A 10,359-nucleotide genomic window follows, 5' to 3' on the forward strand; every position below is an offset into this window, starting at 1 on the left:
ATATATTTTGAATAATGAAATCAAACACCTATACTACTGTGGATTTACTTTCCCATTATTATTATTATTATTTTTTTTTTTTTTTTTTTTTTTTTGGCTCTAGCACAGTCCTCCAATTCGACTGGGTGGTATTTATAGTGTGGGGTTCCGGGTTGCATCCTGCCTCCTTGGGAGTCCATCACTTTTCTTACTATGTGCGCCGTTTCTAGGATCACACTCTTCTGCACGAGTCCTGGAGCTACTTCAGCCTCTAGTTTTTCTAGATTCCTTTTCAGGGATCTTGGGATCGTGCCTAGTGTTCCTATGATTATGGGTATAATTTCCACTGGCATATCCCACATCCTTCTTATTTCTATTTTCAGATCGTGATACTTATCCATTTTTTCCCTCTCTTTCTCTTCAACTCTACAAGACATTTCATATTCTCACATGGCGACAGGAAAGACTAGTAATTATTAAGAACTTGGTATTTCAATTGCCCTACTCTTGGTACCATCAAACTGTCTTTCCTGCCGTCCAGTCTTTAAAGATGGGTAGTTTGCTAACTCCTCCTCCTTCCATATGCTTTACTCGAGCGAAAACGGCAACGAGGAGCCAGGCACCCCGGCCGTCAGACTCAGAGAGAGACTCAGAGAGAGAGACACAGAGAAGAGAGCAGAGACCTCACTCACCTGGGAAGGTTCCTACAATTTTGATTCGTCCGACATGCCTGTCTTAGACTAAAGGCTTTTATTGGGATCCCTGGTCTACGTCACCCTCTTGTGAACATCTGCCAAAATCCATCTGCAACGCCTTTGTGCATGGTTCGACAATGGTGAGTACCAAGAATATATAGGGCTTATTTTTAAGGTTATCATTGCGAACTCTCATTGCCTTGTGTTGCCTATTCAAGTTTTCCTGTCTGTCATTTTTAATCTTATGATGATTCGTAATAGTTTTTTGTGGTCAATATGTTTTATACATCGTATTCTCTTGTCCTTTCAGGTGATTTAGCTCTCGGACTAGTAACTCTAGCTTATTCATAAATTCACGTTGTTAACACTTGGGTAAGAGAATCGTCTAATACATTAATGTTTCGAGTGGTTATATTTATGACGGATTGTCTCCCATATTACGACTGAGCAAATTTATATTAGGTTTACCGTTCATTTCAGGATGGTGTTTGGTTTCGGTGTATCGGCCCTTTTATTTCCTTCCTGATACTAATGTAAACCTCAGTTGCTCAATTGTAAGGTAATTTTAAGTGGGTTATTATTCCTATGGGTATATTCTTCTACATAAATGACCATGACTTTTAGATACTAATCTTCCTGAATATTTCTTTACAGACAGCGAGCGAAGCAGAACGAAGGAAACGCCCTACGATCTACGTGAATTGCCTTGTTCTCCTACCAATTGTTTGTAACTACGGTACTACGTCATTTTAAAGGCTTATTTATGTAATAAATATCATATTTAATTACATTTTTCCTTCCAACCTTTATTTCAAACCACAGATTTTTATGGTGTTCTGCGTAGTCCCATGGTATTGCTACATCAATGAGTGATACTTTCTTCTTGATTTTGTCAATCAACGTCACGTCTGGTCTATTTGCATGTATCACCCTATCTGTTCTGATACCATAGTCCCAGAGGATCTTTGCCTGATCGTTTTCTATCACTTATTACTGCAAGGTTGCTGATGTTTCTTGCACAGGCTCCAGTGGAGGCCTTTGCCACTGAATCATGCCTCTTTTTGTACTGGTTCTGTGCAAGTGCCGGACATTCGCTTGCTATGTGGTTTATGTTATTTCCGTCTATCGTTCTTTGAACATATCTGGTTCTTAGGGCTTGATCTTGTGCTGCTGTTATCATTCCTTCAGTTTCCTTCTTTAGCTCTCCCCTCTGTCATCGCTGGCTAGTTCTTTAGTCTGTCTCATGTATTGTCCGTGCATTGGTTTGTTGTACCAGTCCTCTGTTCTGTTTGTCATTCTCCTGTCTGTATATTTCTGGGTCTTCGTCTACTTTTATTAGTCCTTCTTCCCATGCACTCTTTAGCCACTCGTCTTCACTGGTTTTCAGATATTGCCCCAGTGCTCTGTTCTCGATGTTGACGCAGTCCTCTATACTTAGTAGTCCTCTCCCTCCTTCCTTTCGTGTTATGTATAGTCTGTCCGTATTTGCTCTTGGGTGTATTGCTTTGTGTATTGTCATATGTTTCCTGGTTTTCTGATCTATGCTGCGGAGTTCTGCCTTCGTCCATTCCACTATTCCTGCGCTGTATCTGATTACTGGCACTTCCCATGTGTTCATGGCTTTTATCATATTTCCGCCGTTGAGTTTTGATTTGAGTATCGCCTTGAGTTTCTGCATATATTCTTTCCTGATTGTGTCCTTCATCTCTTGGCGTTTTATATCCCCTCATTCCATTATTCCCAGGTATTTGTATCCAGTCTCATCTATGTGTTTGATGTTGTTCCCATCTGGTAGCTTTATCCCTTCAGTTCTTGTTACTTTGCCCTTTTGTATGTTGACTAAGGCGCATTTTTCTATTCCAAACTCCATCCTGATGTCCCCAGATACAAACCTTACAGTCTGGATTAGGGTATCTATTTCCTTGATGCTCTTACCATACAGCTTGATGTCGTCCATGAACATCAGATGGTTAATTCTGTTGCCTCTTTTCTTGAGTTGGTACCCGGCATCCATCTTCTGTAGTACTTTTGTCATGGGAATCATGGCTACTACGAAAAGTAGTGGGGACAGTGAGTCTCCCTGGAAGATCCCTCTCCTGATATTAACCTCTGCTAGTCTTATTCCAGAGCTTGTAAGTATTGTATTCCAGTTGCGCATTGTATTTTTGAGGAAGCTGATGGTGTTTTCCTCTGTCCCATATATTTTCAGGCATTCTATTAGCCATGTGTGTGGTATCATATCGAAGGCTTTCTTATAGTCTATCCATGCCATGCTTAGGTTGGTTTTCCTTCTCCTACTGTTCTTCATTACCAGTTTATCTATCAGGAGCTGGTCTTTTGTGCCCCTACACTTCCTTCTGCAGCCTTTCTGTTGGTGGGGGATGGTGTTTGTCTCCTCTAGGTAGTTGTATAGCCTTTCACTGATGATACCTGTTAGTAACTTCCACATTATTGGTAGGCAGGTGATAGGCCTGTAGTTACTGGCTATATTTCCCTTACTCTTGTCTTTTTGTACTAAGGATGTCCTTCCTGTGGTCATCCATTTGGGTGCATGGTGATTTGAGATATAATGCTGGAGTTGTTCTGCTATTCGTGGGTGTAGGGCCTTGAAGTTTTTGAGCCAGTATCCATGGACTTCATCGGGACATGGGCTTTCCAGTTTGGCATTTTCTTTAGTTGGTGCCTAACTATGTCTGCCGTGATCTCTGTGAATCTTTGTTTTATTCTCCCAGTTTCTTCTTCCTTGACTTCCTGGAGCCATGTTGCATGTTTGTTGTGTGATACCGGATTGCTCCATATGTTTTCCCAGTCTCTTACTTGGTTCAGCTTCAGGAATTTCTTGGTGGTTGTCTTCCCCTCTTAGTTGGCTGTATAGTCTTTTCTGGTTAGTTCATTTTTATTATTATTATTATTATTATTATTATTATTATTATTATTATTATTATTTATGAAGACCCTCTTTTAGGCAAAATACTGTTAAAAGAATGGCAGAATTAAGCGAGTTGATTTTATATATTGTTTTTTCTATTTTCCTTACAATTCGCTTCTCAGGCTCAGCGATGTTTCTGAGTAACTGACCAATATTCATATTGGGAATTTTCAAAAATCATAAATGCTGAAGGTAATCTTTTATTGGAATAGGATATCAGGTCCAGGTCAAGCAGGGGTCGTCGTCAGTGCTGGTATTATTCCGTAAGTGTAGTTCAGTTCGGGGCCAGGTTCGTCTTCGGTTCAAGAGCTGGTATTGGTGCTGGTATAGCTGGTATATCTGGTATCACGTGACGTTTCGACCTTCTCGCAGGTCATCCTCGGACGAGTCGTTTGAAGAGACTGTAGCAAGAAAGTCTGTGGGGCAGTATTTATAGCGGCTTGGACCTAGAGTTGCATTCTCATTGGTCGGGCCGGTCTTGGACGAAGTCGTGGATCTCGCCTCGAAGGTCTCGGGGATTCTCTCGTGCGAGCGCCACAGTAGTGTGCCTGGGGATGAACGACAGGAATTCCGTCTGTAGCAGGAATCCTGTCATCCCGTGGGGGCTCCTGATTATCTGGTATTGTCGGGGGGTCGTTCGCTGGGGCGGCGGTGGGAAGGAGAAACGTTTCTTGGGTGATGTTAAGATTTGGTTTCTCCTTGCCTATATGGAGGGCTTCTAGGAGGCGCAGACGTCAGGGATCCGTTGTCTGGTCTATTATTTTGATATTAGGAATAATATCATTTTTCTTTATCCGTTTGTTATGAGCAGTCCTAGCGTGGTTGAAGATGGCTCCTTCTTGAGCGTGGCAGGAGATTCGCTTGGAGAAACGCATGGAGGTCATACCGACGTATTTGCCGAGGCATCCTCGGACGGGGCATGTGTAACGGTAGACCACACTCGTCTTCTTCAAGGGACCCTACAGGGACGCCGAAGGGTTGTTTCTCATCACCAGTCTGCTCGTCTTCTTCGTTTTATAATAGATAATTAACTTAATATTTTTGTCTGGGTCGCCGGGGCTGACGTTTTCGTCGATGATCTTTTTGAGGGCTTGTTCGTCTTCCTTGTACCTCCGGTGGAAGTGCCCCTTGTAGAAAAGCTTGATGGGCTCTGCAACATCGGGGCGGGGTTCCTGGTGGTACCAGGCTTCCATATTTTTCCTTATAGATTCATCAACAGCACGATTGGTGTGTCCGTTGTCGATGAGGACCTGGGCGGCGCGCTCCAACTCACTGTGTGTGTCATTCCAGGAGGAGCAGTGTGAGAGGGCCCTCCTGACAAAGGCGCTGATGGTGGAGCCCTGCTGGAAAACTGTACTAAGAAGGCCCCTTTTGCTGATCATCGCAACTATATGTACACCCAGATCGATAGCGTGGCGATGGGATCTCACCTTGGGGTCCTTTTCGCCAATTTCTATATGGGTACCGTCGAAGAGAGGGTCTTCCAGAATTCCAAGAAACCGAGGATGTACGTGCGCTACATTGATGACACCTTCGTCTGCGCCGACTCCCAGGATGAGATAGAGCAGCTGCGATGTGCATTCCACAACCACAGCTGCCTCACGTTCACGATTGAACATTACAAAGACAGCCGCCTCCCCTTCCTTGACATTCTTGTCGAACAGCGAGATTCCGAATTCAGCACAAAGGTGTACACGAAGCCAACGAACCTAGGAATGTGCATGAACGGTGAGAGCGAGTGCCCTGAGAGGTATAAGCGCTCCACCATCAGCGCCTTCGTCAGGAGGGCCCTCTCACACTGCTCCTCCTGGAATGACACACACAGTGAGTTGGAGCGCGCCGCCCAGGTCCTCATCGACAACGGACACACCAATCGTGCTGTTGATGAATCTATAAGGAAAAATATGGAAGCCTGGTACCACCAGGAACCCCGCCCCGATGTTGCAGAGCCCATCAAGCTTTTCTACAACGGGCACTTCCACCGGAGGTACAAGGAGGACGAACAAGCCCTCAAAAAGATCATCGACGAAAACGTCAGCCCCGCCGACCCAGACAAAAATATTAAGTTAATTATCTATTATAAAACGAAGAAGACGAGCAGCCTGGTGATGAGAAACAACCCTTCGGTGCCCCTGTAGGATCCCTTGAAGAAGACGAGTGTGGTCTACCGTTACACATGCCCCGTCCGAGGATGCCTCGGCAAATACGTCGGTATGACCTCCATGCGTTTCTCCAAGCGAATCTCCTGCCACGCTCAAGAAGGAACCATCTTCAACCACGCCAGGACTGCTCATAACAAACGGATAAAGAGAAATTATATTATTCCTAATATCGAAATAATAGACCAGACAACGGATCCCCGACGTCTGCGCCTCCTAGAAGCCCTCCATATAGGCAAGGAGAAACCAAATCTTAACATCACCCAAGAAACGTTTCTCCTTCCCACCGCCGCCCGGAGAGCAGCGAACGACCCCCCGACAATACCAGATAATCAGGAGCCCCCACGGGATGACAGGATTCCTGCTACGGACGGAATTCCTGTCGTTCATCCCCAGGCACACTACTGTGGCGCTCGCACGAGAGAATCCCCGAGACCTTCGAGGCGAGATCCACGACTTCGTCCAAGACCGGCCCGACCAATGAGAATGCAACTCTAGGTCCAAGCTGCTATAAATACCGCCCCACAGACTTTCTTGCTACAGTCTCTTCAAACGACTCGTCCGAGGATGACCTGCGAGAAGGTCGAAACGTCACGTGATACCAGATATACCAGCTATACCAGCACCAATACCAGCTCTTAAACCGAAGACGAACCCGGCCCCGAACTGAACTACGCCTACGGAATAATACCAGCACTGACGACGACCCCTGCTTGACCTGGACCTGATATCCTGTTCCAATAAAAGATTACCTTCAGCATTTATGATTTTTGAAAATTCCCAATATGAATATTGGTCAGTTACTCAGAAACATCGCTGAGCCTGAGAAGCGAATTGTCAGAAAAATAGAAAAACAATATATAAAATCAACTCGCTTAATTCTGCCATTCTTTTTAACAATATTATTATTATTATTATTATTATTATTATTATTATTATTATTATTATTATTATTATTTTGTCTATCGCAGTCCTCCTATTCGTCTGGGTGGTATTTATAGTGAGGGGGTGGTCGGGCTGCATCTTGCTCCTTAAGAGTCCATCACTTTTCTCACTATGTGCGCTTTTTTTAATAGTACACTCTTCTAAATGAGTCCTGGAGCTACTTCGGCATCTAGTTTTTCCAGGCTCCTTTCCAGGGATCTTGGGATCGTGCCTTCTGTCCATATCATTATGGGTACAATTTCCATTGGCATATCCCATATGCCATCTTATTCTTCTTCATCTTCTTCTTATTCTTTTTCTTATTATTATTATTATTATTATTATTATTATTATCATTATTTCTAATGATCCGTTTTAACAGTTAATTAGTATTGCCAATTCTGCATGAAAAATAAATGAGATTCAACCTTTCTATAATGAAGACCAGTTTTATCAACTTTTTCAGACTTATTTTAATCCCGGTACGCATCTCTTTGGTAACCTGGTTACTTCATTTTCAAAATGAAAGGATAATCCAAGGAAATAGACAAAAGAGACGTAGAAAGTTTGGGTTGGGGGATACTGGCGAGGAAGAGAGAGTACAAGAAACTACTTGGGTATACCTTGCTATTATGAGAGAGAGAGAGAGAGAAGCTTAGTGTGTCGGAAGTTGTTAAGGGGAAGGAAAAGTGGGTTTGGGGCGGGATCAGAAAAAATGCACCTTCGAGATGTGTAGAAAAGAACGATAAAGGACTAAGGCGCGAAGAGGATTCCGAGGAGTGGAAGGAAAAGGACATTGTGCGAGTGACGGGCAATGGAGGGGGCGAGTCCCAGGAGGCGGAGGGACTGAGAAGGACCAGGAGGGTGTGTCCAGGAAGGATATCTCGGGGGATGTCTGGAGTGACACGGAAAATGGCCTGTCAGCTTCTGGAAGATCTAACGCTGGAATTATCATTCAGCCTCTGCCCTGCCGCCCTTTGATGTCAGTTGAAAGGGGTCACGGGAGCCTCAGTAGGGCTGAGGATGACTGCGTCTAATATATTCTTACTGGACGGAACTTATAAGTTTTTCAGATTGATATTAAATCATTTTTTTATTTCTATATGCTGTCAGGGAGTTCGACGTAGAAACAATGCACTTATCCAGATGAAATAATGGCAAGATGTCATGTAAGTCACTCCCCTTCCACGTTGTCAAATAATCCAGTGATTATGTTAGCAATTTTTGGATAGTTTGACCTGGCATTGCATGCATTATTATTATTATTATTATTATTATTATTATTATTATTATTATTATTATTAGCTGATATCCTGAAATGAAAGGGGGAAGATAATTGAATGGTAAAAACAGAAATGAGAGAGAGAGAGAGAGAGAGAGCTGGGATGGGGGCGGTGGGGGCGGGGTGTTTGTGGGTAAAAATTCACTGTTTATCATGTATCGAAGTTATGACAAATTAATTAGAAATATTGGATGCATTCCTACAACAGGTAATAATCTTCAGTGCTTATGTATTTTAGTTATATTATCCATTGACAAAGGATAACCTTGCAACTGACAAGACCCTTAACAGGGAAAATTGACGCTAAACTTAATGTATTTCAAGCGCATTTCGTTCGCATGATTGAGATAATTAAATAGACGTGCAACGCCCTTCGAGCGACACCTAAGAAGAAAGGCTATGGTTCTATAAACAGAATTACACGCCTCTAAAGTGAGCAAAGTATCGATAAATAAATATAGGTATCTTCCACTAGACTCGGTATTGAAATCTGTAGTATTCAGATCTACGTCATATAGGAGCAGGTAAGCTTATGTCTCCATATTCATCTACAAGTCAAATTATTATCTTAGTTTGTAATAAAGATGTTTCTAATTTGCTAAGTTGACCAGAGTTAGATATTCAAGAGCCGTATTAGTGAGAAGAATAACTCTCACTAAATGGAAATCTAGGAACGGAAATAGTGCAGAAAGTTTCAGTTTATGTGCAATGCACACTATATTTACAATCACCATTATGTTAAAAGTGAAGAATATGTTGAAATTGCAATTGTAAATTATTGATTAAACACGTGGCACAAACTGAACTGAATCGAAAATTACATCACACAACACGTCAATATGAAATCAGCGAACGGTGAATAAATACTAAACTGAAATCATATGTAAAGTTCAGTAGGTTACTGACTCGTTATCTCCACCACAGCCGTACTATAGTAGATTCACATCAGCCGTGCATTTGATGTCTAAGCCAGTCCCTTGCGACGCTAATGATTGGCTGTTGATTAGCCAATGACAGGGCTGGAAACTCTCAGTCTCTCTCAAGAGTTCACATAGGGAGGATGTATGTTCCATCTCTCCTGAGGTATACGTCTTTCAGGAGAGGTGGAACATACCTAGCCTGTGTGAACTCTCGAGAGAGACTGAGAGTTTCCAGCCCTGTGATTGCCTTATCAACAGCCAATCAGGAGCGTCGTAAGGGACTGGCCTAGACGTCAAATGCACGCTTGATGTGAATCTACTATAGCAGGTAGTTGATATTCCAGGGTCCTCCGAAGGACATTTCCGAGCCATCTCAGTTTTGACGTTACTTCATTTACTAATAGAACTTCAGCAATTTCCTTGATATCTCACTACATCCTGACATCTGATTCGGGATATTCTTCTTTTAGCTTTATCTTCAAATCGAAAAAATCTATCAGATATTGTTTCATTACCGTATCATGATGCATGTCTCTACTAGACTTGTATATAATCTTTCTTCTACAACATACGAGTATAAGGATTAAACTCTCTCTCTCTCTCTCTCTCTCTCTCTCTCTCTCTCTCTCTCTCTCTCTGTGTGTGTGTGTGTGTGTGTGTGTGTGTGTGTGTGGAATTTTGGAAAACGCATAATTACAGAGAAATGATTTCAACGTCAGAATTCTAATCACATCATGAATGGGTTTCCGAACATGATTGCGTACAAAATGGATTCATTCCACTATTATGTCAAAATGCTAACACTATATGAACGCGTTTTAAGCAAAGTCATTGCGATAATTAATTGCTCATATTTTGCTCTCAATGCAGAGATTCATCCACCACTGCGAGGTCATAAAATCGGTGAAGTTATTTTAGTGCTTACTTATGTTTGGGCTGCAGTTGGATTTGGATGAAACTTGGTTGGTAGGTGTCTTGGAACTCGGTGTTTATTTTCATTAAAAAAATGTTTATCTACGTCCATTTTCAAGTCACAGGTCAACTTAATATATTTCAGCCTCTTTTTTATATATCTTCGAACTACGATAGTTTTTGGTCTGTGGCTGTGGGATTTCAGCAGATTGTGTCAATGAAGCTTAATCGACAATTCTTTCGTTTCACATGCGTTGATTAAAGCATTACAATAACTTAACTAAATTAGTTTCTAATTCCAACCATGTTCTGCTCACAGAGGGGAAAGCGAATCTCAAGATCCTCTTGAAATAGGTGTATGAATTTTTTTTATTTATGTATTTTTTATTTGTTTCATATTGTGATCCCTTAAACCTATTTCAGCTCAAAAAGTACCTACATTATACAAATACCTGCATGTTTATTTTCGCTAACAAATATTTGTTTATTCATTAATTTAATTTCAGAAGAATATGATGGAAGATGTTCATAGAATTTAGGTGTTAGTGTTCCTGGGTTC

The 10,359-nt window shown here is 42.1% G+C and overlaps 1 long non-coding RNA gene across 1 annotated transcript; it reads left to right on the forward strand.

The window, feature by feature from the left end:
- The first annotated feature begins 633 nt into the window (after positions 1-633).
- On the forward strand, positions 634-1,488 carry LOC135196051 (uncharacterized). The gene is made up of 3 exons (XR_010310302.1): positions 634-814; positions 985-1,046; positions 1,155-1,488. It is a non-coding gene; the product is annotated as an uncharacterized LOC135196051 (long non-coding RNA).
- Positions 1,489-10,359: the final 8,871 nt, after the last annotated feature.

Source organism: Macrobrachium nipponense, chromosome 17 (genome assembly GCF_015104395.2).
Source record: "Macrobrachium nipponense isolate FS-2020 chromosome 17, ASM1510439v2, whole genome shotgun sequence".
Lineage (NCBI taxonomy): Eukaryota > Metazoa > Arthropoda > Malacostraca > Decapoda > Palaemonidae > Macrobrachium > Macrobrachium nipponense.